Consider the following 27,681-nt stretch of genomic DNA (forward strand, 5'->3'; position numbering starts at 1 on the left):
ATGATTGTTCTCTCAAAAATTCAGTTCAGATGATAGGACATTAGAAACAGAACATAAAAATGCAATTAAAATACAAATACATTATGTGCAACCCCGAGAGAAATCAAAATCAAATAATACCAGAACAAGAGCAAGTTCTAGTACAATCAACCTGTGACAATTATTGACTAGTACAAGCAGCTGATCAAAGATGTACAATTATGTAATGGAGGCACTATTAGTCATTGTATGTAGAGTACAATGAGAGTCCAAATTACCCATTATCAGAAGCATCTATTACAGTAATTATGAGAAGTATTAACATTTTGAATTCTCTCTTGGGGTTTTATTTATCTAGCAAAACCCGTGAATCTATCATATAGGTCCAAAGACCAGGGTGATTTTTCTAAACTACAGCTAGTCATGACATGCAATTATTTTTCTTGGATGTGACCCACATTATCATTTATGTCTTTGTATTTGAAGATTAGATTATTGCTTGATATTCTGTAGAAGGCTATAATTTACTTCAATTTGAAAACTGAAATTGGTGTAGAAGACAGTGTCTCACTTGTCACTTAATGTATCTTGCTATGAGTACATGACATCAATATACAGTAATCTGCATTGGCTGCTTGTTGATTTCCAGGTGGAGGTTATGACACTGGGGCAAACTATATGGTATAGGGGTGGCCATTTATAATATTATTGATACCAATATTACAAAATTGCAATTAATCTAATACAATATATACCATGTAAAATATCACCATAATTTGCTAAATATAACAAGCTTAATTATATACATATAAACATCTTTATATCATGAGTTATAAACATGTGTGGTATATTAATATTTCAAACTTGTGCTGTGCATCTGGATGACACCCCCCGACAGACTGGCATCAGCACTATCTAACCTGATCAACGGCACATCAAGGACAAAGAGCTATACTGGTTGAAACTCTGGTCCTGGTTTGGGACCACTCAGGTCACAAGGTGACTGGACCAAGGAGGTTTGGGACAAAGTTACATTCAAGCCACATGGCAGAGAATATAAAAAGGCAGCTGCACCACCAGACATACCAAGATTCCCACATGGTAGATACACAGACATCAGTGAGAGTATGTCTACACTACTACCCTAGTTCGAACTAGGGTGGTAATATAGGCAACCAGAGTTGCAAATGAAGCCTGGGATTTGAATTTCCGGGTTTCATTTGTATCTTGCCGGGCGGCGCCATTTTTAAATGTCTGCTAGTGCAGACTCTGTGCCGCGCGGCTACACGCAGCACGGACTAGGTAATTCGGACTAGGCTTCCTATTCCGAACTACCGTTACTCCTCGTTTCACATCCACACCCACACTTTCTACCCAGCTGCCCAAATCGCAGTATAAACCCTACATTACTTCTTACATCTCAGAAACCCCTTGCTTTCACATACTCCTACCTCAAGCTCAGAAACCTTTCACCTTCACAGTCAGAAAATGTCTACTTAGGTGAAGAGCCCCTCACTTCCTAATCTCACCTAACCTCAAATTCTGAATTCTAGTCCCACAGAAACAGGAAGGAAGGGGGAAATCAGAATGATTGTCATTTTACCCTCAGTAATAATGCTGATTGAACTTCTCTAGACCAGCACCCTTGGGACCTGACCAATACTGAACTAGAGAATTTGTCGCACCACCGGAAATCAATATTGTCTAGCAGCACTACCAACTCTTCCATAGCTCATTAGGTTCTTAGAAGACATTTATGGGTATATTAGAGCTAAGTAACAGCACAGAACAGTGGCGGTCAAGTCTGGTGGCTGTAAGCAAACTTTATGAGACCATGGGAAACTTGGCCACACCCATCATAAGTGGACACCTGGCAAACTAAAATCATGCTGGACCACGGATGTTGCTGGACCAGAGTATGTTGGACTAGAAGGTTCCAACTGGTACAACAAACTCCATTTTGGATCTGCACGTAAATATGGGATGTTTGCTTCTCATGAATAATCCCCACACAGTCATAGAGTATGCCCGCGGTTACACTTTCGAAATTCCAGATGGGTTTGATGAAGACACAATTGGAAAATATGAATAAGCATCTATCATATGACTTGTAGAATCTTTGGTTTTAAGGATAATCCAAGAGAAGTAAACATGCCTTTCAGAGCCCAGTATGCCTTTCAGAGCCCAAGTGAGTTTGTAGAGCTGATAATCAGGGAAAAATATTTTTTGTGTGTGGGTTAACTGTACATATGTAATGATACACATACATGAAATTAGAAAAAAAAAGGACTCTAATACAGTCAAAACTAGTGTAAAAACAAACTTTTTCTGCTTCTGTGTCTGCTTCCTGTGCTCTCAACTCTGTTCTTTTATCTGATTAATAACATTTGGCTTTTTTAAAATTTACTACATATTTTGCTGTGTTGTGCACTTTACTTCAATTGCTGTTCTATCTAATTTTTTTTTTCATTTCAGTTTCGGGGACTGCAGCTTTCTGTTAAAATATAGGCCATCTTTTTGCATCATCTGTCGCAATCCTGGTCCTTTGAGTTAAGTAGTGCTTCAGAGATTCACTTAGAACTGAGAGTTCTGTGTTTGGTTTTCATGCATTAGCGATTTCATGCACAGAAATTCAGCACACAGTTATTTAGAGTCATCCGATCCTTGTTTCCAAATATGGTTTGGGTTTTTTTTGTTTGTTTGTTTCTGTCGTGAATAAAAGAAAATAACACTAGAAGTATTTAAATCTGCAACATGTCCTTTGAGCAAGACCTTTCCATAAGAGCTCATTTCTTCATTAAATACAGTAAATTCTCTGCACATTCACAGTCAAAGGTTGCTAGTAGGGCTCTCAGGAAAACAAGAATCCTGTAGTTTGAAATTAGTTTTCATTCCAATACAGAATGTAAGCAGGACCATTCAAAAATATTTTGGGGAAAAAAATCACAAGAGAACCACCCAGAACAACCAATACTCTATGGTCTAGAGCATGGGGAGCCTGAAGAAATTCCAGGGGGGGTGCAAGGCGACCCAGCTTCCCCCCCCCCCATCAAGTTTTGCTGCCCTGCTCAGTTCCTTTTTTTTTCTCAACAAGTTTTGCTGCTTTTTTTTTTTTTTTTGGCAGGGCGTGAGGGTTTTTTCAAAAATCAAGAAATGGGGGGGTGATGCCGAAAAGTTTGGAAACCACTGGTCTAAAGCATACACCTGAGGTATCAGGCAAAACAAGGACTTGAAACTAGTGTTGCAAAGGCTAAGCACCTGACTATTCTGTGATGTGTTTCTCACTCAAAATTTCATCCTATATTTGAGAAATCATCCTAATAAACATTTCATTGAAACCAATGCATATCTGTGAAACATATCAGTTTCAACAGTATGGTAGATTTAAATAGGAAAAAAAACTGAAAAATTTTGATCAGCTCTAGTTGCTTTTGAAATTCTGCAATGTATTATGCAGTTCACTGGACTACAGTCTCTAGCTCTAAAGTAGATTATAGAGAGATCACTGGAGTGGAATTTGTACATTACAATAATATGATTCGGGCTGCTGCCATCCAAAATAGGCTAGAGCACCTGCATGAGTTCGAGCAAGAACATATAGTGTAAGCAAGTCTATATTCTCTGGTTAGCAGTTGCCTTAAGCTACTGTTTAATTGGCCACTATAACTTTTGTAGAACTTAGAATGATTTTTACTAACATGATATCTATTTCCAAAGGAAGAAAATTCCTATATTAAACTCAAATAATGGAACTCCTCAAAAATGTGCCTGCTGTGCTGATCAGTTAAACTCTACCCTTCAGTGTATTTAATTACATGAAGCAATATCAGGAAGTTCACATGTATCACATCTCCCATTCTTATCCCCATGGTTCCATAAAAATAGGACTTCTGTTTTAAACATGGAGATGACAGAAAATTCTACTCTCATTTGTCATATTCTGTATTTATGTATTTAATATTTCATAGTGAGTAAGAGAGTATATTCAAGAAGTAGTACGAAGCAACACTGAAGAAAGGACACAGCTTTATGTAATGATCACTGATTAGTTTTAATTGTACACATTGCCTTATTTCTTCAGTATGTGACTCAGTTAGTAGGCTTTTTCACTACTATTTTATGAGGGATAACATTTTGTTTACGAAGAAGAGACATTTCAGAATTTAACATTCAGATGGATTATTCAAGAAGTTAAAACTTGGCTTGTCAGCAGAAAATCTCTCCAAACTTTGAGGTTAGATACTGACATTCTTTATCTCTTGCATGGCTCTGTGAAGTAATAAACCCCTTTGATATTTTCTCCTCACTAGCTTGCTACATATTTTCAAGGGGTGTCTGTTTAGCTAACTGGAGGCAGTAGCATTGCTCTCTTCAAAAAAACCAAAACAGAGGGAGAAGAATAGTAAACAGGCTGCTCTTTCTTACTGCAAATACACTATGAATAAATCAATCACATGACTTGGTCTTACTGGGACTGTGCTGTTTTTCCACATGCTGTCCCAGGAACTTCTTATGGGATATATGAAATATTCCAGTGTTTTTTATTTTTTCATTTCATGAATCAAAATGTTTGGTGTTTTTTACAAGTACAGAATAAATGTTAATGGCACATTATTACACCAAACAGGATTTTCCCTGTGTTACCAGAAAACATATTATTGGCTCTCAGAAAACAAAGAGAAATTGTTGTTGAGTAAAGTAACCTTATCACCCATAGGTGTTGGGGAACAGGGGACATTCTGTTATCTTCTAAAATGATTTTAAAGCTGTGACCTGAAAAAAAGTTTCCCAGTTTTTGAATTTGAATATATGGCCATTTTAAGCATAAAGTGTATGGCAACTACTTCTGAAATACACACTATTACAATTTATAAAATTTAATGTATAGTCTTTCATTATTTTCATCATACAGGTAAACTATGAAATTAAACTATTATTTTGGAAATGATTCTTAAAAGACATTGTATACAGCTAAAGGACATGGAATTTAAGCATGTGTGTGATGAGTATCAATTAAAGAGACCCTGTTAAACTAAAAATGTTTACAATCAATTTTCACTTTTTTGTTATTGACAATAGAAACCTAAAGAATTTTAAAATTGGTTGTTTTATCTTAAATTGGTTGTTTTATCTCCCTTAGAATTTCAATTTGTTTTCATGTGCTAATCCCTATGCAAATGGAAAGCATTTGAGAACGCTTTCTAATTTTTGATTATGTGTGACTCCAGAAGCTTTCACCTTGTATAAGAAAGAGGAAGTGCATGAAAAGAAAGTAATTTAACTCCAATCTATGTGTAAATTTATATATAAATTTCATTATTTTATCAAACTAATATAACTTTCTTAAAGGGTTTTTTTTTTTTTGGTTTCTATATATTTTTATTTGACTTAAAAAAACTCTGATCCATTTCTTCAGTTACAAAATACCACCTACTTTAAAAACAAAAAAAAGAAGAAATTTTCCCATCCTGCCACATCTCTCCCTGCAAAAATAATGCATGCAACACATACAAAATGTTTTCCGATATTTCCACACACAATACACAATATTCTAGAATTTTTGCAAAGGTGGCACACCTCACTGTTTTGGAAATAATCTCCTGCAGTCATAAAGGATTTCAGAAAAGCAGGATTTAACATATAGTCTGTTGAAGGCCTGACTTGGTGCAATATTTTGGATTATTCTTGGTTTGGCACTTTATTTCTCTCAATCTGATGGATTAAGACCTGAAAATCTCCGCATCTCCTTCCATATCTTTTCAAAGAGCAACTCTTTTTCTTGTGAGAGAAAAAAAAGATGGCTCGTAGGACATAGAGTCTGACTTTATTTTGAAACAGAAAATTTAAGTTGATTATAATGAGATACTAGCAGAAAAAAACACAAAAATTATTTCTGTAGTGATACCGTGCTATAGAAATTGTCTTTCTTACTGCAATACATCACTCAGTACACAATGACACGATAATAGATGGTCTTCTCCTTGTGCTGACACCTTGATGCGGTTGAAAACCTTGCATATACATAAGACCATAAGAGCAATGCCATCTGAAATCCTGTGCTCCTGAAAGGATCACGTATGATGGTAAGGTCAAAGGTGAGGTACCAAACAAAATGCAGCCAAAACACAACCCAGTAAGACCTCTGGTATATTGGAACAACAAGTTGTGAGGTATTTTCCACCCCCTTCTTTTTGGTAAAATCCTCGTCTCATTGAAGAAAATGGAAAAAACACAAACTCAATAAATTCAAGATGATAAGTTTTTACTTTCTAATTTATATTATGGGAAAACCTGCATCAGTCACTGCCATGATGATTTGCCTTTGTTTGCTTGCAAAAGAGAGTGTGTGTGTTTAAACTGATCTTTCAATATGCTGTTTACATCTGATTTTGACACCTGTGTATTTCAGAAATAAGTCATTATTTTCTTTGCATATTGTGTATTTTTATTTGAATAACAGTAATCTAAGTTTTAGAGAAAACCAAGAGAGAAGACAACCTTATGAGATTTAACTGTCAGAATTTACAAATATTCTTTGATGTGTTCTCAGCTTGTCAGATAAATACTGCTCACATATTTAGTGTTAATGTCAATTTCACAATTTATATATTTTGGTAATAATCAGTTTCTCTGTTGTTCACACTAGCAGTGTAGTATAATTATTAGGCTTACTACTACATGTCAGAAAGGTATTGAATTTCTATACAAAATCTGGGAAAAGGTACACTGAGGGCTAATCCAGGATTCTTTAACCTTTTCTTTAAAGTACAGAAAGGAGATTGAAATAAAAAAGTTTCCTACATATTCAATTTTTGACCTAGCTTTTGTCTAGTCTGGGATTTTACAGACACAACAAGAAAAAAAATCAGAAATCCATGCTAAGGTTCAAATTCTTAAAAAATGTTTTGACATTTCCACATTGTGTGTAATGTTCAGGTCTCATTTTCATGATTCTGGGATTTAGGAACCTAGGAACTTAAATTACATTTAAAAATGAAACGTATGCTTCTAAGGCAATGAGGCATAACAAAGTAATGCCTAAATACCTTTACAAATCTTGGCCTAAACCTACAAGAAAGCAAACCTAGCTATAAAATGCTAGGGAATTGCTATCTCTCAAAGAGCACTTTCTGAACATATATAACTCCAGCTGAAATCAATGGGATCTGAAAAGGTTCAGCAAGTCTGAGATTTGGCAGGCAAACTTTCTGTTACTCTAAATGATTGAAATCCATTTAAATTGATTGATCTTGAGTCTGTTTATACCAGCAGATTATTTGGCCTTAACGCCTGCCTCCCTCTCCATAATTCTGAGTATACAATAAAGATTGAAGTTTTACACAAGTGATAAATAAATGACAGCAGCTATTATCTGCTGCCTTTTTATGCTGTAAATAACCACCAACCCTGTACTCTCCAAACTCTGCAGCCAGAGTGAGGGCTGCTTTTTGGCTGTGATTGGCCAGAGGAAAGTGTCACTTGTTCAGGAATGAAGAATAGGAGGTAACTATCTATCCCCCTCTAAGAAAGTAATGATGAATCTAGTAGATCTTGTAGCATATCACCAGAAGTGAAAGAAGACAGAATAGTCAGCCCCTTCTCATTAACAGAGAAAGCGACTCTCTTTCTTGTTACACTTCTTGCTGACGTGTGCTAAGGTCAATGCCTTCTGAATCAATGATGAAAGCAGACATGAAGATAATAGCCGGATAGTATATATTGGGTGACATGGTTATGAAATTTGAATCTCAATTTAGAATTCTTGAAGACCATCTACTGGAATGTGTATTGGCTTGATCCATCATGAAGGGAGACAAAATAATGTTTTGAGGACAATAAAATCTCAATTTTATGACCAGAAATGGCTTTTTTTTACTGAAATGTCTGAGTGTTCTGACCTAGGGGCTCCCTTTGAGATGGTTTACTATTGGTGAGATTTTCAAAAGTTCCTCGGACTTTTAGGAGTACAAAATATATTCACTTTACACAGAATCACTTAGGAACTTTTGAAAATCCTATCCATAGTCTGATATCTTACAAATATTTATATAATATCCTTGTGCATTGATCAAGTTTCGCAAATTAAAAACTAATGTGACATCTCCATAATCCACTTTTCCACCTACTGGTGGACTTTTCTTTTCCATTGAAGGTGGGATTTTTCCTATCTTGTTTTTTCCCCTTGTTTTGTTTACTCTGGTTGTGTCTTTGATTTCGCTGGTACTACTTACATTCATATTAGGGGAATGTTGTCTTGCATTATTTAGTGAAAATTCAACCTATTTCATTTTTCAAAAACAATGAGAAAAGTATTTTGCAAAACAACATTCCCCTAATATGAACATAAGTAGTACTGGTAAAATCAAAGACACAACAAAGACAATTTTGCATTGTGAGTAGCATGATTTTAGCATTATTTTAATGTTGTTATATATTTCAGTTTATTTAGATAAAGCTATCTAGCATTTCCCCAATATACTTTGAGCATGTTATTCCTTTGAAAGATTTAACAATTTTTCATGCACTGTTATGACATTCCTCTGTAATAATTACTCCATTTTCATAATCATAAAAGATAAATTAAGCTAGAATGAATTTAACACTGCACGTTCCATATAAATTCTGGAAAAAAATATATAACCCTGAGTGAAATCCTGAACTAACTGTCCCATCATTTTCATCCTCAGCAAGCTACCTATTGCAATAGGCTCAAGACATTTTGTCTTATAGCCATGGCTCAATGTTTACTTTCTCAAAAAAAAAAAAAAAAAAAGACAACCTCAAAAAACCCAAACAGCTGTCACCCTCCTCCCCCCCCAGAAAAGGTTTCAGGAGTGGCTATCAAATTCTGTTTAACTGAAACTGCTTAGAAGAACATTTGGGACTTAATCCTCAGCTGAAGAAAATCAATATTGCTGTATTCAAATCAATGAAACTGTACCGATTTATATAATTTGAAGGTTAACAACTTTCACGTGCTATAAATAAGTACCCGAATTTCACAATAAACCAGAAATCAAGCTAATTCCATTTCAAAATAAGTCAATCTGTAAAATAATCCCAAAAATGCCTGTGACTACATCTCCTCAACATGCAATCTGGGTCTGGGACTGTGGTGGGCCTGCTGTGCAACCCTGAACTATCTTCCCCTAGCTTCCTTCTCCCTCCTTTTTGGGACCTAATAAAAAAAGATGCAATAAACCAAAACAAACAACAAGCTAGAAGCCAAAACTAACTAGCATGGTACTTTAAAGCCAATTAAGCCTGAAACAAGTGCCACTTTCTTCCTTCTGAATATGTCAACCATTACTCTCCGAAAGTGATCTTTCTGTTCTAATTGTATGGAATCAATTAATTAACTTAATTAATTAACTTCAGAGAGACCATATCTTAAAAAAACATTACATGTCAAGTGATCTCTCTTCTGGGCACATAATTCTGTCAATTTACCATTTCACTAGCCAACCAGATTACATTGTTTTTTGTTTTGTTTTTTGACGTAGGTGCGGCTGAGACTATTTGCTATTGGAGTTCATTCTTCCATTTTCAGTTAACTATTTAATTCCACACATTTCTAAATAAAACAATCTGACCCTGGGGTTGCTTCCAGATCTTATCTTCACCAAAAATGTTCTATCAATTTTCATTTGTAAATAATGAGCTATTTTGGAGGCACACTAATCAATAGTTTGTACACAGGCTATATCTAATTAGTATTTTATATCTCTGCATAATAATGTTATATCTGTGAACTGATATAACTTATGCAGAAACCCTGGCATGGCACATGGGCATTATAACACTGTGCTCTATCCTTCAGTCACATTCTTTCCCTACTTGCTACAACAGTAACAGGACAAGGAGAGTGAATGGTATAAAAGTTCAATTTTTGAAGTAATTTCCCTTCAATCACATATTTAAAACCAGACATGGTAAGCAGAATGGCACAAAGAATACACATACACTGCATAATCTGATCCAATAGCTATAATTTTAGTATCCTAACTTTTCATACTCAATAACATATGACTGTATACTAAAACCACAACTGTAGAAGTTCAAATTGTCTTGATGAAAATGAATTCACCTTTCATTGATGTTGCAAATGAATCTTTAAAAGCATTCTTTTTTCCTTTAGCTTTGCTGCATGTATGCTGCTATTTTACTGATAATATCTTTAATATCATTGCATTACAAGTAGTTTGTTGTCATCTATTAGGGGTGACTTTAATATTACTTCAATTCCAACCACTTTAAGAGAATGCAGCTCTTAGAACAGAGAGCTTGTTATAGCTGTTTAAGCATATTTCTTCTGAATATTATAGGAAACATTATTTGTGGTCAGATTGAATTCCATCTATGCAAACCTTTGACTTATGATAGATGTAATTTACAATGTTAGAGTGAAGAGTTGAAAGTATATTTTTGTTCCTTTAAAATATTGTAGGTAACAGCTATCTTTCTTTTTCTTCTTTTTTTATTATACCAAATTTCTCTGCTTGCATATTTAGAAGCTTATAAAATTCAACCTAGAATACAAAAATGAATCTCATAACCTATATGTTATTGAAATCTTCATCCACCCACATTTCCAAAACTGTCAGAAACAATATTTGTATACACAGATATGCATCTTTTTTTGCACACAGGCAAAAAAAGCTCTGAGAGCTAAATCTGCATTTTACAACTGGGGAACAACACTATCTTGCACTGATATTATAAAGACCAAAAGGATAAAATACTTGTCAAACATATATCTTTTCTTCAAGTATGTTACAATCAATGCAGATATTTGAGAGCCACCTCAAATCTTTGCCTTGCTATATAATTCTGCTTGCATCTAAAATCCTTAAGAATGGCTACTCTTTCTTCGTTTGGTTTCTTTTTTTAAACAATATTATATTTATACATTGGAAAGTTTCAGAAATTCTGATGATTCCTTTGCCCTTTGTTAAAACAGAATTTCATGTGTTACAGTGGGTCAAAATCAGTGTTGTGTTTTCATATCTGTTTTACTTGAATTCAAAGTCTACAATATTCCTAAAAATTCTAGAGAGGAACTTTGGTTTCACCACAACAGAATTAGCAAATTTAAAAAAGATAAGAGGGAAGGTCTTTTCATGGATTGATAACTGGTTAAGAGACAGGAAACAAAGGGTAGGAATAAATGGTAAGTTTTCCGAGTGGAGGGAGGTAACTAGTGGGGTCCCCTAAGGGTCTGTCCTGGGACCCATCTTATGCAACATATTTATAAATGATCTAGAGAAAAGGCTAAACAGTGAGGTGACAAAATATTCAGATGATACCAAACTGCTCAAGACAGTTAAGACCAAAGCAGACTGTGAAGAGCTTCAAAAAGATCTAACTAAGTGACTGGCAACAAAATAGAAAATGAAATTTAATGTTGGCAAATGCAAAGTAATGTACATAGGAAAAAATAATTCCAACTATACATACTAATTTAGCTACAACTACTCAAGAGAGAGACCTTGGAGTCATTGCAGATAGTTCTCTGAAAACATCCACTCAGTGTCAGCGGAGGTCCAAATGTTGGAATCATTAAAAAAGGGATAGAAAATCAGACCAAGAATATCTTGTTGCCTCTGTATAAAACCATGGTATGCCCACATCCTGAATACTGTATACAGAGGTGATTGCATAATCTTAAAAAAAGATATATTGGCATTTGAAATGGTTCAGAAAAGGGCAACAAAAAAGATGAGGGTTTGGAATGGGTCCCATATGAAGAGAGATTAAAAAGACTTGGACTTTTCAACTTAGAAAATAGGATTAAGGGGGGGATATGATTTGATCCATAAAATCATGACTGGAGTGGAAAAAGTGAATAAGGAGAAGTCAATAGGCACCAGGTTTAAAACAAACAAGAAGAAGTTTTTTCTTACACAGCACACAGTCAACCTGTGGAACTCCTTGCCAGAGGATGTTTTGAAGACCAGGATTTTAACAGAGTTCAAGAAAAAACTAGATACATTCATGGAGATTAGGTCCTTCAAATGCTGTTAGCCAGGACTGGTAGGAATGGTGTCCCTAGCCTCTGTCAGAGGCTGGAAATTGGTAACAAGAGAGGGATCACTTGAGGCATCTGGTATTGGCCACTGTTGGCAGACAGGACACTGGACTAGATGGACCTTAGGTCTTACCCAGTATAGCTATTCTTATGTTCTTATAAATGACTTATATGAAAGGACTAGGGAAATGGAGGCTGCTGACCAGTGTGCCCTGAGTGGTTCCGTCTGAGTGCAGATGGAGAAAAGACAGACAAAGAGGCAAACAGACACACAGATATTATTGTGGTGCTTTTGGATGAGTCACTTGAAATATGACCTCACCTAGTTTTGTATTCAGGAAAATTAAATAAGCTGCTTACATACTTTTGGGTACTTATCTGAACTAAACCACAGAAGATGTATCTGTCATTCATTTAGTCACTGCACACCTTCCCTCTCAAAATAGTTCAGGGTCTGACAATAAGAAAATACCTGATGCTTAGAAAATAGCAAAAAAGAATTGTGAATTACCAGGTGATTTGGATACAAGATGGGATACTATGCAACTTGCAGGTCAACAGAATTAGGCAAGGAAATCTCAGAAAAAACAGCTTCTCCTTTTGTAGTCCACGTCTTTTGCTTAATGTCCCAAAGGGAAAATAAAGATTTGAAAAACAAATAATTATAGCTATTAGCCTTAAATCAAAATGATTCAGCTTTTTAATTTTGGGAAACACTGAAAAAAGAAAACTCTTATTTGAACATATTTGTCTATTCCTAACTCTCATATTCATATGCAAAAGTCCACACATAATCCCCTAACAACAGCATATTGATAGCAGTAACGGTTGTATTTTTCATTGGGATTAATAACAGCCTGCCATTTTTGGCAGTTCATTATACAATATGTTACAGAAAGAACAAAATGACACAGACATGTATAAGAAGATTTGAAGGCCACTTGCTTTTGAGAAAGATCCTATATGAAGGTTAGGGAAAGAATATAGACTAATACACACACACACACACACACACACACACACACACACACACACACACACACACGAAAAAAAGTGAGAGAGAGAAAGAGAGAGAGAGGTGTCATATTACTCCCATTATCTTCCTTAGTTCCCAACTGATGAAGAAAGGAGAGTGGTGAAAGATAGCACATTTGTTCTAGTTGCTTAATTTTAGCAAGAGCTTAGCCTTATCCCATTTTTACATACTTTACACCGATTGTATCTTTTTTGTTAAATGACTTATTTGTGAACACAGTTTAACACCAGTGAGTCTGAACTAAGAATTTAGTATTAGCCTGAGAACAGCAAGTAGAATGAATTTGTAAACAAATACATAGAAAATGATAAATTACACTAATTTAAAACTGGAAGTTTAAAGAAGCAAAGCATATATGTTGAATGTCAGTTTTAGGTGCAAACAGCATGCCTAGATATTGCCTTTCACAGATCTCTAGCACAATGTAACATCCTTGTCAGATTAATTTTATAGCACGAGGGGGGAAAAAAACCCTGTTCCTGTGCAAGATCACTTCTATTACCCAAGTAGAAGAAAAGACCTTTCAGTTCCATTGGCAGCAACTTCAACACTTCTATTGTAAGTATTGAAACCAATTACGTAGGAATGACTCAAATTTTTCTTCTACCAGAAAGGGTCAAAAAGGTGGCCTCCTTAAAATGGCTTTTGTATTTCACTTTGATATTGTGTTCTGAACAGGCAAGGCATAGGCTATTAAATGAGGGCAGAGCTAGTGGGGCGGGGGGAGGGACACTGTTGGTTACTGTGTTGGACAATTTATCTTCACCAAAAGGATTGAGCAGCTACATGCCATTCACAGAAGTTATTGGTTCCAGCTGCATAAGTATTCCTCTAAACTAGTGACATCTTTTCCTTTACAAATTATATAAATCCAAGATGTTATCAAGAAATTAAATAATTCTACCAATAATCTATTATACTTCACCTTTCCCAGTTGCATTTGTATTCCCATCTTCTGCAAAAGTACAAAATTAACCATCCTCTCTGCCTAAAAAAATCTTCAGGGCACAACACAACAGATTTTGACCAGTTTGGAACAAAGGAAAGGTGAATTCCAAAATCCTAGGAAATGACATGCTAACAGTTTTACTCATCACCAGTGATCACCAGCTCAAGCACCTCAGCTATTTTATGACAGCATTGCACAGGGAGTGGGAATGCAAACTTTCTCTCAAATAGGCAGGTCCTAGTACATTTAAAGCTAAACTGTTAACATCATTACCTTATTCTTTACCCAGAAGGCAACTTATCCAGTGATGATCAGAGAAATCTGCTGCCAGGTACTGCCAGGAAGAATCCCATGAAGGTACATATAAATGATAGACGCTTCATTTCACATCAGGTATAGCTTCCAAATAGACTTCAGGTGTAGCCTTATGAAATATCTAATTGCAGTAGTGTGACTCTGAAGTAACAAAGACCTGGCCGTCTCTACAGCTTATGGCCAATAAAATATTTGTGTTCCTTTTCTCACACACTGCCTTTTATTTTGCCTGATCCTAAAGATGGAAATCTGTAGGAAAATTACCCATGTGCTAGCGTACCACACTTTCCGGCTACTGTTAGAAAAATCCTGCAGATATTGAGTGCTTTACTGAATCACTCCTGGAAAATGTTTGGATAACTATAGACTGATAGGCTATGTCTACATTAGTGTGATCTTGCACCAAAGCAGCCGCTCTTGCACAAAAACTTGCTGCCTATCTACCCTGGCCACGAGTTCTTGATCAAGTATACTGACGTTCTAATGTATTAAATCAGGGCTTCTTGCACAAGAACTCTGACACTCCCATTCAGGAATAAGCCCTTTTGCACAACTGTTCTTGTGCAAGAGGCCAGTGTAGACAGGCAACATGAATTTCTTATGCAAGAAAGCCCTATGGTTAAAATGGCCATCAGAGCTTTCTTGTGCAAGACAGCATCTACACTGGCAAGGATGCTTTTGTGCATAAGCACATCTCTTGCGCAAAAGCACATGCCAGTGTAGATGCTCTCTTCTGGAAGAGTTTTTTCAGAAGAACTCTTCCGCAAAAGAGTTTTTGCATGAGAATGAGCCAGTGTAGACGTAAGCCCTACAGAGTAAACTGCAAAACATAATGCAAAGTACTTGTATTTTATTTCAAAGCATAGTAGCATTAAGAAAAATGCCACTTAGTTTCGGTGTGTTACTCAGACAACAGAAAAATTAAACTCTGAGGCCCTGATCCAGCAAAATATGTAAGTACAGTTTAAATTTAAGCATAAGGAGTTACACTGGAGTCACGCACATGCTTGTATGTTTTGTGGGATTAGGGCCCAAATTACCTATATCTTTTGTGAGAAATTAAATATTGCAATTTTATAGCAGTGACAATTCAACTCTTTGATTCTTTATGATTGTACATGCTATTAACTAATTTCTTAGGGTATGTCTACACTACAAAGTTAATTTGAACTATCGTCCGTTAGTTCGAATTAACTTTGATAGGCGCTACACTAGCGCTCCGCTAGTTCGAACTTAATTCGAACTAGCGGAGCGCTTAGTACGAACTAGGTAAACCTCATTCTACGAGGACTAAGCCTAGTTCGAACTTACTCGTTCGAATTAAGGGCTGTGTTGCCACTTAATTCGAACTAGTGGGAGGCTAGCCCTCCCCAGCTTTCCCTGGTGGCCACTCTGGCCAACACCAGGGAAACTCTATTGCCCCCCTCCCGGCCCCGGACCCCTTAAAGGGACACGGACTGGCTACGGTGCCCGTGCCAGGTGCAAGCCTGCCAGCACCCAGCCAGCAGACCCTGCACCTGGCACAGCTCGAGCCAGCCACCTGATGCCCCCAGGCCTCTCCCTCTTCCCGGGACCAGGCTGGCAGCTCCCGGGAGCTTGCCCGGGACCGCAAGAGGCGGGCACCCACCTGGACCAGTGCAGACATCGTGGACCTCATCCATGACCTCCTCACTAGGCACAGGAAAGCGGCCGTCTAGGGCAGGAGAGCTGCCAGCCTGGCCACCCAGGAGCAGGTTTGCATGAAAATCAAGGTGGTGCACTGAGACCCCCGACCCTGAGCCCTGAGCTTAGAATGGCTGTACTGGGTCAGACCAAAGGTCCATCTATCCCAGTAGCCTGTCTGCCGACAGCGGCCAACCCTAGGGGCCCTGGAGGGGATGGACCAAAGACAGCGACCAAGCCATTTGTCTCGTGCCATCCCTCTCCAGCCTTCCACAAACTTCGGGCAGGGACACCACTCCTACACCCTAGCAAATACCACTCCATGGACCCAACCTCCATGAATTGATCTCACTTCTCTTTAAACTCTGTTCTAGTTCTAGCCTTCACAGCCTCCTGCAGCAAGGAGTTCCACAGGACTATTTGCTTTGTGAAGAAGAACTTTCTGTTATTAGTTTGAAACCTGCTACCCATTCCTTTCGTTTGGTGTCCTGTAGTCCTTCTATTATGGGAACTAATGAAGAACTTTTCTGTATGCACCCTCTCCACCCCACTCGTGCTTTTATAGACCTCTATCATATCCCCCCTCCATCTCTCCTTTTCTAAGTTGAAAAGTCCCAGTCTCTTTAGCCTCTCTTCATATGGGACCTGTTCCAAACCCCTCATCATTGTAGTTGCCCTCCCCTCTCCCACCCTCTCTCTTCCCCTCTCCCACCTCCTTTTCCCAGTCTCCCGCAGTTTTGTTCAATAGAGAGAGATTCTATTTTTGAACACAATTGTCCTTGATTTTGTACATAAGGAAGGGGGGCTAGGGAAGGGTAAGTGGAAGGAGGTGAGGGAGGAATGGGGTACTAGCCCCCGATGGGGAGGACTGGGCTGGCTCTGCGGGATTCTGGGGGTGGAAGCTCTCCTGCAGCCCCCCAATTGCCCTCTTTCCCCAGATGGCAGCCTGTGGCAAGTGCAGCCGGGCTGATGGCTGAGTGCTGTGATGTGCCCAGTGTGGGTACTCCGGGCAATCCAAGCCAGGACAGCTTTGCAAGCGGGGCACCTCTGAGAACTGTCTGTCTGGGGTGGGGGTCGGGTCCCTTTAAGCACAGCCCTCGGCTAGCCTGAGACAGCAGCTCCACGCTCTATGTCCTCATCTGATGCCCTGCCGGCATTGCTTCCAGCTATCCTTAACCCCAGTTCAGGGTCCACTCTGTGTGGACATGCTAGTTCGAATTAGGAAAATGCTAATTCGAACTAGTTTTTTAGTCTCGATGCGTTAGTTCAAATTAGTTAATTCGAACTAAGCTAATTCGAACTAAGTTAGTTCGAATTAGCGCTGTAGTGTAGACATACTCTTACTCTCAGATTTCTATATCTTGAGAAAGGGAAGGTTGCTCAATCTGGGTGGAAAATGACGTTCTTTTAGATGTGTCTCCTTATGAGTGCTCCAACATAGGTACAGCCACCCTCTTACCTACAGCTGGGATCAGAGATTCCCCAGTAGAAGTGCCCACTGGACCATATATGAGACACTCCCCATCTTGCGCCATGAGTAACATTTAGATATAGCACCATCTGGTCTAATTGCTCCTAGTCCCTTCTCTATCACAGAAGAAACTTTCCAAAGCAGAGGAGAAGAGAGCTGGTAATGGAGCACCCACAGGGGGACATATCTCAAATGACCTTAGTTATTGCACAGGGCAAGTAACCTTCTCTTCTTCAGGTGAACTGTCTATGCTGCTTCACTGTAAGTCATGATAAAGCAGTTCCCGTAGTTGAAAGGATGGGCTTTGGAATGGCATTTAATGTGGATGATAGAACAGCTAAACATATCTGGATATGCCCACATGGCCATGTTGCAAATGTTAGCAGTTGGGACATTGTTGGGAAGGCACCTGACATTAAAACAGCAAGGGAATGTACTCAAGTTTCTGGAGGATGTTGTTGATTGTGTAGTAGGTAGAACAGGTAGATCCACGTGAAAAGACATTGTTTATAAATGGCCATGCCTTTCAACCTTTTCACCACTGATAGGAGTAACACTGCGTCTAGTTCTGTCCGAGTAAAAGGCTGGGAAGACAGATTTACTGATTTAAATAAAAAGAGGATGATAGAACTTGATGTGGATGTAAGCAGTATTCCCTGTAAGCAATTGTGCAGGAAAGATGCAAATGCTGCCCACTTGATTAGCAGAGCACCCACAGCAAGGCTTTGTCTTGGTGCACATAAAAGTCATTCCACACATGGATGGAAAAAACTAGAGGAAACATTGGACATAAGGTAACCTTATCTAATGAATTACGAGGTATGCGTGGCATGCCATGAGCATGCCAATTTCTTACACATGACGGGCATAGATGGTAACAAAAAGAAATACTGTTTTGACGGAAAAGTGAATATTAATGAATATAAAAGCATGTTGCCATTGGTTTGAACAGTGATCAAGTAAGGGAATGGAGCAGAAGGCCATATTCCCAAGCTGGAGTGTGATCCTATATATGAAGGTAAAGATTTTGGAGTTATTTTTAGAATCTTTTCATGGTTAAAAATGGAGTGACCCTCCCTACCAGGGTGAAACGCAACAATGGTGGTTAAGTGTATGTAAATGGGGCTGGTGGATAATCCTGATTCTTTAAAATGTAAAACACAATCTATGATGAGTGGTAATGTTCATTGCATTGACACGATTGGTGGTGCACCAGGACTGGAATCTTGTCCATATTTGGAAATAAGTGGTGTCCAGTTGCATCCGATTCAAGGTCATCTCTTTTACTGCCTCTGAACTGGTTATCTCTGAACCACAAAATCATGAAGGAGCCACAGCTTCATATGGAGTGGCTGTGCATTGGGATGGAATATTTGAGCTGCATTTGTGGTATAAGATAAAGATATCAGATCTGCCATGGCCATAATGAAGCTACAAGGTCCTCTCAGATTTTCTGGGGTACTCTGAATAAGAGGGAAAAGGAAGGGATGGTACAGTATCAGGGCATCCCATGTGAGGAGGAAAGTGTTTTCTAAGGATCTGTGGCTTAGGCCCACTTCAAAGCAAAATTGAAAACAATGAGTATTCTCCAATGTGGTGAAGAGATCTACTACAGAAGTTAGTTTATTTCTTCTCATAATATGTGTTGAAGAGAAGGGTATCTGAAGAGAGAGAGAGAGAGAGAGAGAGAGAGAGAGAGAAAGGGTGGGTTGGTGGCATACATAGGACTGGGATGAAGTATCCTCCTTTGAAGACCTCCAGGGCCTATTTGTCCAAGGTAGTTAGCCACCATGATGAATAGAAAGGGGCTGAATGCTTGGCAAACTAATCGGATCTGTCTCTCAGGAAGCTTCTCAGACGCAAAGTTATTTGTCTGATGGCATAGAGGAAGTAACCCTTTGCGGAGCTGAGTGCCTGTGCTTCGAATGAAGTTTCTGTTTTTGGCATATGACCAATGAGGAGTAAAAGATAGAGGTCGGGATCTTTGGGGAAGTTGGTATTTCCCAGGCAGTCTCTTCAAGGGTGGCATATAAATGCTGAGGGAATGCAGAATCACTCATGAGTCCTTGAGGAAGTGTAGGTACTTATCAGTTGTTTTTTTTTAATTTAGGGCCTTCAAAGGGTAGGTCCTCAAAAGTGGTTTGTACCTCCTTAGGGAGATTGAAGAGGTGTTGCCATTATACACGTGTCATGACTATGGCTGTCAAAATGCAACAGACAGCTCTGTTACAGAATCCAAGGAGGCCAAGAGATGTCCTTCAGATCTGAGTGCCTGAAGCTGCTACTTTTTGTGATCGGAAAGGCCATGGCAGAATTCCTGTATCTTGGAATAGTTGAGATTGTTCTTTGAGAGCTTTGTAATAAATCTTAAGATGGAAGAGGTCCATTTGCTTTCAATCCCTGTCAAAATGGGTGCAGCTTCAGTGGTATTAGAGCCCATTTTCTTGCATGACACTGACAACTAGGAAGTTTGGAGTGGGATGGGGAAAAAAAGGAACTCCATGTCATAAGCCAGACATAATATTTCTTGTCTTCCTGATTACAGCTATATATAAATGCCATTAATGGTATAAAATGGGGAGGTGTGCATGTATGGTCCAAAGGGCTCTGCTACTGGAGATCTCGAATCTCAACTGCACAAGGTACTGCTGCATCTACAGTGGAGCATCCATAAGGACATTACTTGAAGAACATTTTGATTTTTCAACCAATTTTTATTTAACTCCCAGTAATACATAATCAGAAATACAAGGCAACTTTTGAGGTACTTTGACGTTAGTAAATTATTGTTAGAAATGTAATGCACTTTCCTTAAAAATAAAAATAATCAAAAGAGCTAGTGGATTTTATTGTGTTTGTTTAGTCTGTTTTAGTTCACTCACATAGTTATCTAAATTAAGCATCATTCAGAACTTCATTTAGATAGCACATTGGTTTTTGTACCATGAAACCACATACCTAGAAAATAGTTGCTTTTTGCTGCTTTGTCATACATTTCCATTCTAGACAATGCAGAGGCACTATTATTGTAAAGCATGAATGTTAATGTCAGTATATGTAATTTGGTTACGAATACAGCAGTAAAATAATTTTTTCTATGAACAGTTCAGACTGAGCCTAGTAGGCTGAAATGCACAGAAGGTCGCTTTCAATTGCTGATGCCATTTGCTAACCCTGAGTTTCAATTATATTTTACTCTATTTATTACCCTATCATCAACAATTGCTGACAGGTTATGTTACTCATTCCAGGGGGAAAAAAAAGATCTTCAGTAAAATGACATCATACATGGAGACAAAAACCAACAAAGGATATGTATTTTTTTACTTCAATTTAAAATGTCAGTTTTTAAATTATATCTGCACTGCTTTCAATCATGATTTTTTAGAATAAAGAATAATGTGTGTTTTGTGTTCAAAATATGCACTCATGGCAAAGCATTTACATTTCCTCACAACTGATGAGTCTACTTCATAGAACTGATAAATAGAGCTACGGTTTGTATGGACAGGAAGATATAATCTTTGATTTAAAGAAATGGTAATCAAATTTGAAACAAGGTACAGCAAGTCATCTTCTTTCATGTGGCTAGAATAGGTAGCAACAACCACAAATGTATATGGGTATGTCTACATAGCAAAGTTATTTTGAACTAACTTTCCTAGTGTATACACAGCCAAACTGCTATTTCAAAATTAATTTGAAATAGCAGAGCACTTATTTCGAATTTGGTAAACCTCATTCCATGAGGAATAACACCAAATTTGAAATAGCTAAATTGAAATAAACACTGTGTAGACACTTATTTCGAAATAGGGGACCTCCAGCCCTTCCCAGGGTGCCCTGGTGGCCATTCTGGGCACAACCAGGAAAACTCCTCTCCCTCCCACCTTGGAGTCCTTAAAGGGGTAGAGTTTGGCCACAGTGCCTGTGCCAGCTCCAGGCCTGCCAGCCCAGAGCCAGTAGTCACTGCCCCGACCCAGGACCCCACAACATGAGCCAGCAAGCCACCAGCACCCAGCCCTCCGCCGCTCCCCAGGACCAGTCTCCCAGCTCCCAGGAGCCTGCCAGGGGCCGCAAAAGCAGGCGCCTTCCTGGTCGAATGCGGAGATCATGGACCTGATTGAGATCTGGGGGGAGGCCGCCAATGTCCATGATCTCCACACTAGACACAGCAACGTGTCCGTCTACAGGAGGATGGCTGGCCACTAAAGGCTACATGCGCACCCAGGAGCAGGTGCTCATGAAAATCAAAGAGCTGTGGCAGGCCTATGCCAGGGCCACAGGGGGCAGCTCCCAACCAATGGCAGACCCACACACCTGCCCCCATTTTGACGCCCTGGACCGCATCCTGGGGGCGGAGGGTGGGACGGTCCCTGCTTCCCCCCCCCCACCAGGTGGTCATCAACCCTGGGGCAGAGGGCTCTGACCAGGGCATCAAGGAGGAGAAGGAGGAGAGCCAGGAGCCAGAGGAGGCCATCATCACTGCCTTGATGAGCCAGGGCCCCCGAGCTGCCCCAGCGGACCTGTTGCCAGTGTCATCTCAGGCCAGAGAGGCAACAACAAGTGAGTGCCAGGTGAGGACACTCAGTGTCCTCTTATGTGGCCAGGGAGGGGGGGCGATGGAAATCAGGGACTGCGTGTGTGGGCCTTGCTGTTCATGGATCATGCAGCCTTGCTGTTCATGGATCATGTGCCATGCCACCCCTGGGCATGTGGCCCCAGCTGGATGCCACACAGAGGCCTTATCCTGTTAGTCACACGTGTATATGCGTAGGCATGACATTCTCCTGACTCCGGGGTGGGACACAGCAGGACGCCCTCCCTTCACAAGGCCACTCTACACAGAGGCAGGGGACATCTCCCCCTCACCCACCCACACTATATACACCACAGGGGCATGGGTATGGTCTCAAGGCAGCTCCCACTCCTGGGGATAGCAGGACATTCCGAACATTGGCTCTGATGGTGCAGGGAATGGTCCTTCTCACCTTGCAGAGGGGGGCTGGGCTTCACCCACTGTGTTCACTTCTCTTGTTTGTCCACAGCCACACCAGCTGTACATGCAGGGTGCACCACCCCATCCGGGACATGCTCCCACACCCGAGGGCTCTGCAGGCCCACCTGTGCAGTGGAGAGATGCCAACAGCAGCACCTGGGGACACTGCAAGCCCTGCACCGCACCCTGCAGCACTGGCTGAAAGAAGATCTGCAACTCTGGTGGGAGCAGCTTGCCCAGGGCTGTGCCATTTGCCAGCACCTGCAGACCCTGGTGCAGGGTGTGTTGCCTCCTGCTGCTCCAGTGCCTACTGCATTCCCAGTTACCGCTCCTCCTTCTCTTCCTCCCGCTTATCCCTCCACCTCCTCCACACCCTTCCCACCCTCTATCCCCTCCCCACACTTGAGACAGTTGGCTTGGCGAGACCCCCAACTGTGAGCCCTGAGCTTCCCCTCCCCCTTCTTCCCCTTGCTTCCCCCTTCCAGCTCCCTCCTCCCAGGTTTCTCCCTCCCCTTTCCTACCCTCTATCTCCCTTCTCCCTCCTTTCCCCAGTCTCACCAGAATTTCATTCCCCACTCCCCATTTTGTTAAATAAAGAGATGAAAATATTTATGAAAGAGATTAAAATACTTAGGAAAATATGTGTACTTTATTTTACACCAGGAAGGGGGTTAGGGAGGGGTACGTGGAAGGACATGAGGTAGGAATGAGGCACAAGTCCCCAGTGGGACACACCAGGGAGACTGTTAGTGCTCCTCAGGGTGGAAGCTCTCCCGCAGAGCCTCCTGGATGCTGACAGCCCCCCCAGTGGACCTCTCGGATGGCAGCCTGCAGCCAGGCTTGCAGCAACATGTCCAAGAGAAGCACCAGAGCACCCAGGGTCAGCTCTGGCTCCATGTTGCAGAGTGCTATGATGTCCTGAGTGAGGGCAACTAGAGCACATTGAGACAAAAATGCTTTGTTGTCCCTCATCAAGATAGACAAGCAAGCAGGGAAACCTGAGAACCGGCTGTTTCAGGTGTGGGGGAGGCCCTTTAAGCACAGACCTCAGTTAGCCTCAGGCAGCAGCCCCACACAGTAAGTCCTGACCTAGTGCCCTGCCGGAACTGGTTCCAGCCAGCCTTAAATGCTATTTAGAGTCCACTCAGTGTGGACGTGCTATTACAAAATAGCAAAAAGCTATTTCGAAATGCACTCTGTTTGTAGATGCGTTATTTTGAAATAACTTATTTCAAATTAACTATTTCAAAATAAGATATTTCAAAATAATGCTGTAGAGCAGACATATCTTATCTAAGTTTGATAACCAGCACATTCCTGGTGAAGTTCATGGTGAATATTTTTCAGGCCCCCAGCAAAAGAACAAAGGGAATGTTCAGATATGATGTACTCTATCATTTGTGCCTGGGGACAACAGTCACCTACACATGTTTGTTTTATTTTCCATTTAAAGAGTGTTTGTCCACATCTCCCATGAGATGTCTGATGTCATTCAGTATATATCAGTCTTTTCAACAAAACCCAGTGTTCCCTCAATAGCATTAATGATTATTTGTTTGTTTGAGCAGGCAAAGTGTTCCATGTAAATCTCCATTCAGCTTCAGCATCAAAGTTGGGTGTAAGGATCTTGATCTGGTTCCCTAGAGGGTTGTGAGATTTTAATGTCACCTTTGGCAAGTTCTTCAGGTCATGGTGCAGTGGGATCCTTGTACTTGCTGTCATATTATTGAGAAAGTGACATGTCTGAGTGACTCTTCTAATCTGTGAATGCTGGATGTGCTATAGAACTGGGTGCCAGTCAACTAAAACAGATTTGAGCATCCCTAACATTATGTGTTTAACATTGTTGAGCTGAATGTTAGTGTGACTGCTGTGGATCCACTCAGCTGTGCAATATGCAGCTGCAGAATATATCAAGGGAATTGTGGTTCATAAGGTCCATGAACTACAGCCCCATGATGTTCTGTCCAATTATCTGATAAGGGAAACACAAGACCTGACCTTCTCATGGGCATTTCGCAAAGGTTGTCAAAAAGTTAAACCCCAAACCAGTGCCATGCCGTGATATTTTGTATTAGTTTCATGATTAATGCTCTCACTGAAGAACTGCACATGAGGTTTGGTATTAACAGTGTTATTGTTCAGAAGGAAAGCAGTTACCGTGTGTTTTCTTAGATTAGGCCTACATTTCCAGCATTAGAAATAATCAGCCATTTTGCTAAAATCTCAAGTCAGGGTGCAAATGATGGTCTGAAGGCTTTTATGCTGAACAACTATTGCAATATCATGTGTTATGTGTGGAAGTAAAAAGTGCTGCTATCCATTCCTGTCCCTGTCTTCCCACATTCTTGTCACCAACTGCTGCAGCTCTCTGGCTTTGGTTTCCAACAGAACAAATGGAGTTCCTTGACTGAATATGGGGAAGGGTGCGGGGTTAGCTCCAGGCTTTGCTGAAGATTTCTGAAAAGTTCCCACTGGACCTCTCCTGTCTGTCAGCACCTTGCTATTAGGAAAAAAAAAAAAAGAGAGAGAGAGAGGAAGGAGCATTTCCTCTGACCTTTGCTGAGCACTGCATTACTGACTTGGATCTTCCAAATTGCCTCAAAAAAGTCCATTCCTTATGGCTCAAATGGGCGAAATTGAGACTTTCAGTGGTCTCTTTCCACCTTTCCAGGTGTGTCAAATTCAAGGACTTAAGCAGCGCAGCAGCTTTACCATCTGGAATACCAATTTTTTCATATTCCCGCAGGAAAGACTCAGTTTCTTTTGTCCAACAATGGGTGAATGCCTTGCAGTAACCACATGAAATGTACTTCTTAACAGTTGATTTTAGGATGTTTGTAAAACGATGACGTTTCTAGCTGCTGGTTTAAGCCATAGGATCTGAGATTCTGTTTCTGAAGTGTAGGTGGGCCAGTCAGCCTTTTGCACACATATTGAGAGATGTCAAAGCAGATGATGGGAATAGACCAGGGTTGACAGGATAGACTTTATGGTAGGAGAGTGGAACAATGTTACACAGACTTTCAAGAAATATAGTTGCAAAGAGAAAGGGAAAATGGAACACATGATTCTAAAGAGCATGCTTCATTAACCAAGTAGTGCAAGAGACAAGAAACAAGAGAAAGGGCATCCATGGCAGCACCAAAAGCAACAGGATGAGTAAGCCACAGCACTGGGAATCTCAATTGCAGGCAATTATATCACTCAATATATAAGAATAAAAATTCAGGAGTTTCATATTTTAAGGAGTTTTATATGCACAGGGAATGCAAAATTGAGCTCTCAAAAGAAGTTAACAAGAGAGGAAGGCAGAATCTGGATGTCCACTAGCTGTATCCTCTATTGTATAAGATTGTTATCAAACTAAAGTGCAGGTTTTTCTAGAATCAACACAAGTCTTCCTATAACTGAAAAGAGAAATCACTAAAGCAGATATATACTCCTGAGCCTTACCACACTCAGAATCAAATAGACAGAAGCAATACAAGATGAAAGCAGAAGTAGCACAACTAAAACAAAAAGGAGAATCAAAAAGACTTACAAAGGATGATGATTACTGAATAGCAATGTCAAGATCATTAATTTTCCAAAAAATATGTTATCAGCTAACAGGAATCAAAAATTAAATCAGCAAGAGGGAGTATTTGTGTACCAGAAGTAGCACTATCATTTAAGGAAGTTTATGATGTTTCTATTCATTTTCTATTAAATAACACATAGCATTAAGAAATACATTGAATGAGTTGTGTAAAGACAAACAGAAGTCTCAGCAACTGGCTCTCCAATAGCACCATGAATAATTGTGCCTTTGAATCCAAGTGCTATCAGTTTTCAATATGAAGAAGGATCTGAAAGTTTCAGGGAACAAAACTTTTGTTTGTTTGTTTGTTCTTGTAGCCACCTTGAATATTTTAAATAGAAAGGTGGGGTAAAAATATTTTAATTAATTAATTAAAGTATAGGAAATACAGTTTTTCACCATCAGATTGTCTGTTCAAGTCATATAATCATAAAATAACAGAACTGGAAGGAACCTTAAGAAGTCATCAAATCCAGACCCTTATTGCATGACCAAGCACTTTGAGAGAGCATTCCTGACAGGTGTGTGTGTCCAATCTGCTCTTAAAAATCTTTGATGATGGACATTCCACAACATCCCCAGGCAATTTATTCCAGTCCTCAGCCCCCCCTATCAGTTTGGAAGTTTTTCCTAATGACCAAAATAAACCTCCCTTGCTGCAATTTAGGGACATTGCTTCTTGTCCTATCATCAGAGGTTAAATAGGACAGTTTTTCTTCCTCCTTTTTGTAACCACCTTTTGTATACTTGAAAGCTTTTATGTTCCCTCCTCAGTCTTCTCTTTACCAGACTAAATCACAATTCTTTCAATCTTGCCTCATAGCTCATTTTTTCTAGATCTTCTCTGGACCTTTTCCAGTTTGTCCACATCGTTCTTGAAGTGTGGAGCCCAGAACTGGACACAATACTCCAGCTGAGGCTTAATAAGCACAGAGGACAGTGGAAGAATCACTTCCTTGTGTCTTGCTTACAATATTCTTGTTAATATATCCCGGAATGATGTTTGCTTTTTTTCCCCAATAATGTCACACTGTTGACTCATATTTAGCTTGTGATGACTATAATTTCTAGATCCCCTTTCACAGTTCTCCTTTCTAGATACTCAGTTGTATGTGTGCAACTGATAGTTCTTGTTGAACTTCATTCTATTTACCACAGACCGTTTGTCAAGATCATTTTGAAATTATAATTCTATCCACCAAAGCACTTGCAACCCCTCCCAGGCTGGAGTCATCTACAAACTTTACAAGTATAAGTCTCTATGCCATTATCTAAATTATTGATGAAGATACTAAACAGATTTGGTAGTCAAGCTAAGTAAGACAAGTGGCATTGATAGCATCTCTCTCATGCCCAATAGAATGGTGTCAAATAAAAGCAACATCTAATTAATAGGCTTTGTTGGGAGAGGAAGGCCAAGACAGGAATGACCATGGACACTGCAATATCATCTACCTCCTTGGGGTGACCCTTCTAAGTTACTGTTAAGGTACAAAACCAGGAAAGGGTAAAGAGAAAAAATGTCCTTGATTTACTGAGCTTGTTTTGTGGCTCAAGAATTTCAGAAGTAATAAACCATTTGAAAAATTAAATTCAAAATAATTTATGACATATGATGCTTTCAAAACTTCACAATTTAGCATGATAGACATGGGTTCA

The 27,681-nt window shown here is 39.6% G+C and overlaps 1 protein-coding gene and 1 long non-coding RNA gene across 3 annotated transcripts in view; one reads left to right on the forward strand and one right to left on the reverse strand.

Annotated features, from left to right (window-relative positions):
* LOC142829617 (uncharacterized) overlaps positions 1-22,778 on the forward strand; it is a 62,346-nt gene extending 39,568 nt beyond the window's left edge. The window contains exons 2-5 of the long non-coding RNA XR_012904201.1: positions 13,484-13,601; positions 14,282-14,349; positions 20,692-20,780; positions 22,489-22,778. This is a non-coding gene — a long non-coding RNA (uncharacterized LOC142829617). The remainder of the gene's footprint in view (positions 1-13,483; positions 13,602-14,281; positions 14,350-20,691; positions 20,781-22,488) is intronic.
* The window catches only part of FSTL5 (follistatin like 5), a 560,578-nt gene that overhangs the window by 133,101 nt on the left and 399,796 nt on the right, over positions 1-27,681 (reverse strand). The window lies entirely within an intron of this gene.

This window comes from Pelodiscus sinensis, chromosome 5, assembly GCF_049634645.1.
Source record: "Pelodiscus sinensis isolate JC-2024 chromosome 5, ASM4963464v1, whole genome shotgun sequence".
Lineage (NCBI taxonomy): Eukaryota > Metazoa > Chordata > Testudines > Trionychidae > Pelodiscus > Pelodiscus sinensis.